Source organism: Callithrix jacchus, chromosome 9 (assembly GCF_049354715.1).
Source record: "Callithrix jacchus isolate 240 chromosome 9, calJac240_pri, whole genome shotgun sequence".
NCBI classification, from domain to species: Eukaryota; Metazoa; Chordata; class Mammalia; order Primates; family Cebidae; genus Callithrix; species Callithrix jacchus.
This window is the reverse complement of record NC_133510.1, coordinates 37,826,785-37,833,469: the sequence shown is the minus strand read 5'-3', so window position 1 is coordinate 37,833,469 and position 6,685 is coordinate 37,826,785.

Here is a 6,685-nt window from a genome sequence, read left to right as displayed (position 1 = left end):
TCATGTTGCCCAGTGATCTCCTCTTCTTGGTCTCCCAAAGTGCTGGGATTATAGGCATGAGTCACCATGCCTGGCTTTATGTTCACTCTTTACCTAAACTTTAAAAAAACTGTATACCCTTTCTTAATAATTTATAAATTTATGGAAGTCTTGGCTCATCCCATAGTTATGGCTTGCTGTGAAGCTCTGAAGCTTTTCAGTGCTCTGAGTTGTTTTGTAATTTATGAAGTGCATTGAAATAAACTAATTCATTTTGATAATGCTTTTTACACATTGGTTGTTCAATTTCATGGGTCATTAGAGCTATAACCTTCTTGTGTCACACACTTAATAAAAATGGAATGAAAAGTCATGATCCAAAATCTGACAACTGTGTGAAACCTCTCAGCTTTTCTGAATGTATTTTCGTCCACTGAGGAAGAACTTTCCTTTTTCCTCCAACTTTGTGTTTTGCAGAATGTATTATGTACACATATAATGCTATATAAGATGACTCTAGGAAGTCTACTGACAAACATTTATACTTATACTTATTTAAATGAAAAAAAAAAAAACAGTGTAAGTACATTGACTCCATCATTCCAAATATATCACTATATAGGAATAGATAAAATTAGACAATGAGTTAATTTAATTTGAAATTAAATTTCATAATGTTATTATTCATGATAAATATGGCATAATATAACATAAGTTATAGTACAAGTTGTATTAGTTTATGACAGAAAAATTATAAAAAATTGTAAGAAAATAAAGATTGGAAAACATTCTACATGTCTGGGCTATTGAAAGTTCTACAATTTGTGTTTATTCTCCAAGACACTTCTTTAAATACTGAGAAAATACTGAATAACATTCTATTTGTTGTGCCTAAATTTGGAGGATCATAATGGTAATGTGGAAAGGAGATTCAGCTAGAATTCCAGCTCTGAGAGTTATAAAATGTATGTGGAATTGAAGAATTATTGAAGCTCTCAGAGCAATTCTGGCAAATCAATTAAGTCAAATTTATAAATGAAATATATTAGCTTAAGAACTCAACTACTGCATATAAATAAACAATTTTCAAATATCTTACAAATTAAAATATATCTTGAGTCATTACATATTTCAAATTGAAATCACTAATCTTGTAGAGAAAAAAATTGTACTTCAATTACGTACCTCTAGAGTACACTCTTCCAGATGATCTGAATCTAGTCTTTCACTGTCTTTGTGCTATTTTGCAAGTCTGCACATTGTGGCTGATAGCTACAAAGGCAATTCTTATAATACATATGTAAATTCTGTCCTGTCTTATAAAAATTAAATTGCCTTCCTTCCTTTGAAAAAAAAGGCATGTGTGTGTGTGTTTTAATTCCTAATCTATAAATATGTCTGTTTCGGGAATCTCTTTTGAACTGATTACATCTTTTTGATTCCTTCAATGATTAATGAGTGGAATAAAATCTTTAACAAGTATGCAATGTTTCTATCTTCATGAGAATTGGTTTTGCCTGTTTAAAAAAAATTGCCTTTTAACAAGCTTTTGTCTAATTGTGTCAAACAAATGTCAAAATCACAGAGATTATCTCATAAAATATTTAAACAATGGGTTATATCAGTGGGTCTAAAGTTTTACTTGAGCTTGAGAATTACTAAGGCTTTTAAGGGCAAATACAAATATAAAATAAGAGACTTAAAATTCTCTATGTTGACACTAAGAGACTTTCTTCCTCTTGATTTCTGAAAAAAATTGCTTTAGAAGATTTGTAAATTGTTTATTTATCTCTTTAAAAGATATGTAAATCTTTTAAAAAGCTGAAGAAGTCTCTTACCAAATTTAAGATCCCAAATGCCTTTTCCAAGTACCTGGGAGACAATTCTGAAATGAAATCATCCAGGAAGATAACTCTCCCATCTCACAGTTTCTTTTGGAGGGTGGAAGCCTAACTTTGGTAGAAGCCTTGCTTTGAAACTATCTTTCATTATAAAAATGTGAGACATTTATTGAGACCTTTGTCAATACTGAACATCCTGCCTTGTTCTCAATGGATCTTCAGTTCATGCCTATCGTGCTTCTAATTTCACAAACTATTTTTTTTTTGAACCAGCCTAATGTAATTAGGAATTAAAAAACTATTTAGTTATTTTCTCCCCTCCCCATTCCCTTTTTTCCCCTTCATGTTTTCTTTGTCTCAATACCAGATTCTACAGAAAAGAAGCTTCTGAATCAGCTCTGACACACAAGTAGACATTTGTTATTCAGGAAGCAAAAAAAAAAAAAAAAAACTGTGAAAGGAAAATAAATCTTGGGACCCCCAAATCACTAAGCCAAAGGGAAAAGTCAAATTGAGAACTGTGTCAAGCAGCCCTGCCTCCTGTTATATTTCAGACTAAGATAGCTACAAAGACAAAAAAAGTTACATACCACCCTCACAATTTGCCCACAAGGAAATTACCTGTGGGCCTCAAGATCTTTACCCTAAAACGTTCTGTTGAATTTCACTCTGGCAAGGTAAATTAATTGCTTATCTTCACAGGTTCAGGGCAAAGAACAGAACTCAAAGTTATCCCTCTGCTCACCTGAGACAAAGGTATATCTTATTGGTTCTTCTGCCCTAATGTTTATGTAAAAATGTAGATTCACTTAATCAGACTAAGGCCTAAGTGACTATTACTCTACCCCCAATACATGTAAATTGTGTCTTAAGTGAAGTGCTGATCAAAGAGGTGAATGCAACCTTTTATCTCTTATCTATCTATGACCTGGAAGCCAAGCCCCCTGCCCCTTTGAGTTGCCCCTCCTTTCTGGACCAAACTCATGTACATTGTACACATATTTATTGGTGTCTCATGTCTCCCTAAAATATATAAAACCAAGCTCTATTCCAACCACCTTGGACATATGTCATCAGGACCTCCTGAGGCTGTGTCACAGGTACGTTCTTTAACCTTAGCAAAGTAAATGTTCTAAATTTGATTGAGACCTCCCTCAGATAATTTTGGGTTCACAAAAGATATATAGAATCTATCTTGCAATAAACTGAATAAGGTCAAAAACCTGATGACCATTTATTGGAGTCCAAACCTCCCAGTTAGAGGTGGGTGCATGAATTTATTTAAGTAAGAGCACAGACATTTTTTTCAATTTTGTCAAAGGAAGCTCTTGTCCAAAATCCTCTGTGCTAGTTGACAAACTACTAATTTTACCAATAAATAAGCATTTAACTTTCACTGTGTTAATTAGTGTAGCTTCAGGTGTTGATGGAAGAGGAAGATAGCTGAAACATCAATAGATGCTGCATTTGAGGGTGGCCTTTCAGATTAAAGAACAGAAGACCACCTCCCGAGTGTGAATTCTTGATTAGGGCAACTGCTGCCCCTAGGGTGCAAATTGAAACTAACTCAGATTTTAATCACAGCCTCCACACTCAAATATTTTAAAATAAATTTCTTACATCATAATATCAGTCTATTATGCATCCCTTGGGCTTTTATTTATTTATTTTTTTTGAGACGTAGTTTCGCTCTTGTTACCCAGGCTGGAGTGCAATGGCGCGATCTCGGCTCACGGCAACCTCCGCCTCCTGGGTTCAGGCAATTCTCCTGCCTCAGCTCCTGAATAGCTGGGATTACAGGCACGTGCCACCATGCCCAGCTAATTTTTTTGTATCTTTAGTAGAGACGTGGTTTCACCATGTTGACCAGGATGGTCTCGATCTCTTGACCTCATGATCCACCCGCCTCGACCTCCCAAAGTGCTGGGATTACAGGCTTGAGACACCGCGCCCAGCCCGGGTTTTTTTTTAAAAAGTTTTACCATTACCCAGTTTTTATCCTTTTTCCTACATTTTATTTCTTGATTTTTGAATAGCTGAAATTAAACTTTCTTTAGTTCTAAAATGGCTAATTTTCTACTAATCTCTTTATTGTTTTGTAAGATTCTGCATCTTCCCTCCCTGTACTCTAATTTTTCTCTTTGGCCAACATTCTGTTACTATATTGACCCTACCAGGCCACTTTGCTCCTTTAAAAGATATCTACTTTATTATTTATAAGTATTTGCTTTTGTCAGTCCAGTATTTCTCATCATTGACTACAGTTAAAAATCTATATTGCAATGATTTTCAGTCTCATATTTAAAGAATAGGTTTTGCAAAGGGATAAAATTTTAAAAATGAGATGGCTGGGAAATTTAGTGTAAAGGCAAACAGTACCCACAGAAAGTGTGGACATAAATGGAAGGGTAGAGAAGGAATATTTCCTCAACCTTCTTAGTGTCCCTGACTGGGCCTGAAAATAAAACTTACAATGACAGATTAACATGAGAAAAGCATACACATTTACTTAAAGGTTTACATGGCATGGGGACGTTCATAAGGAAAGGATAACCAGGCCTTTACCTGTGAAAAAACTGTGTATATTTTATGCTAAGTCTGATGAAAGAAGTAGATGTGAAGAAACATGATTGCATTAAAAGGGGTATGAGCTAATGGAAATTAACTGGGGGAAACTCAGCAAGGCCTGTTTGTTCAGATTTTTTTCTGTATTTCTGTGAGACATTCTAATATGGTTAGGCTTTGTGTCCCCACCCAAATCTCATCTTGAATTATAATCCTCATAATCTCCATAATCCCCATGTTTCAAGGGAGAAACCAGGTGGAGGTAATTGAATCATGGGGGTGGTTTCCCACATGCTGTTCTCATGATAGTCAGTGAGTTCTCATGAGATCTGATGGTTATATAAAGGGCTCTTCCCTACTTCACTTAGTACTTCTACTTTCTGCTGCCTTGTAAAGAAGATACCTTGCTTCTCTCTTGCTTTCCACCATGATTGTAAGTTTCCCAAGGCCTCCACAGCCATACAGAACAGTGAGTCAATTAAACCTATTTCCTTTATAAATTATCCAGTCTGAGATATGTCTTTATTACCAGTGTGAGAATAGACTAATATAGTAAATTGTATTGTGGAGAGTGGGGTACTACTATAAAGATACCCAAAAATATAGAAGTGCATTAGAACTGGGTAACAGGCAGAGGTTGGAAGAGTTTGGAGGGCTCAGAAGAAAACAGAAAGGAAAGTTTGGAATTTCCTAGATATTTGCTGAATGTTTTTGACCAAAATGCTGATAGTGATATGGACAATAAAGGTGAGGCTGAGGTGGTCTCAGATGGAAATCAGGAACTTCTTGGGACCTAAAGTAAAGGTTACTCCTGCTATGCTTTAGCAAACAGATTGGCAGCATTTTGCCCTTGCCCCAGAGATCTGTGGAACTTTGAACTTGAGAGAGGTGTTCTGAAATTTAAACTTATCTCTAAAAGGGAAGCAGAGCATAAAAGTTTGGAAAATTCACAGCCTGATAAGATGATAGAAAAGAAAAATTAATTTCCTGAGGAGAAATTTAAGCTGGTTGTAGAAATTTGCATAAGTAATGAGGAGCCAAATGTTAATCAGCAAGACAATGTGGAAAACATCTCCAGGGCATGTCAGAGGTCTTCACAGCAGCCCCTCCTATTATAGGTTCAGAGGCCTAGGAGGACAAAATGGTTTAGTGGGTTGTGTGCAGAGCCTTGCTGCTTTGTTACTGGTGCCCTGCATCCTAGCCATGGCTAAAAAGGGCCAATGCATAGCTCAGGTCATTGCTTCAGAGAATGTGAGCCCTAAGCCCCGGCAGCTTCCATGTGGTGCTGGGCCTGTGGGTGCACAGAAGTCAATAACTGAGGTTTGGGAACCTCTGTCTATATTTCAGAGGACGTGTGGAAATGCCTGGATGTTCAGGCAGAAGTTTGCTACAGGGGCAGAGCCTTCATGGAGACCCTCTGCTAGGACAGTGTGGAAAGGAAATGTAGGGCTGGAACCCCCACACAGAATCCCACTGGGGCACTGTCAAGTGGAGCTGTGAGAAGAGGGCTACCATCTTCCAGACACCAGAATGGTAGATCAACTGACAGCTGGCATTATGTGCCTGGAAAAGCCACAGACACTCAATACAAGCTTGTTAAAGCAGCCAGGAGGTGGGTTGTACTCTGCAAAGCCAAGGAGCAGAATTGCCCAAGACCATGGGAACCCACCACTTGCATTAGTTTGATCTAGATGTGAGACATAGAGTCAAAGGAGGTAATTCAAAGTTTAAGATTTGACTGTTCAGCTGGATTTCGAACTTGCATGGGCCTGCTCTTCATTATGGCCAATTTCTCCCATTTGGAAAAGATGTATTTACCCAATGCCTGTACCCCGATTTTATCTAGGAAGTAACTAACTTTTTTTTGATTTTACAGGTTCACAGACTGAAGGGACTTGCCTTGTCTCAGATAAGACTTTGGACTTGGACTTGTGGATTAATACTGGAATGAACTAAAACTTTAGGGAACTGTTGGGAAGGCATGATTGGTTTTGAAATGTGAAAGGGACATAAAATTTGGGAAAAACCAAGAGCAGAATAATGTGGTTAGGCTTTGTGTCCTTACCCAAATCTCATCTTGAATTGTAATCCCCATAATTCCCACATGTCAAGGGAGAGACCAGATGTTAAACAACTGTCATCCAGAATCTTGAACTTTGAGACTTATGCCATAACTGAATGAAATTTCGGTTTACCCTCCTAGGAAGGTGATAAGTGTATTTTGGCGGCAGAAGGTAGTAAAGTGAAAGTCTGGTGACTAGAAATCCGAAATATTACTACTGTTGACCAGTTCTCTTTTC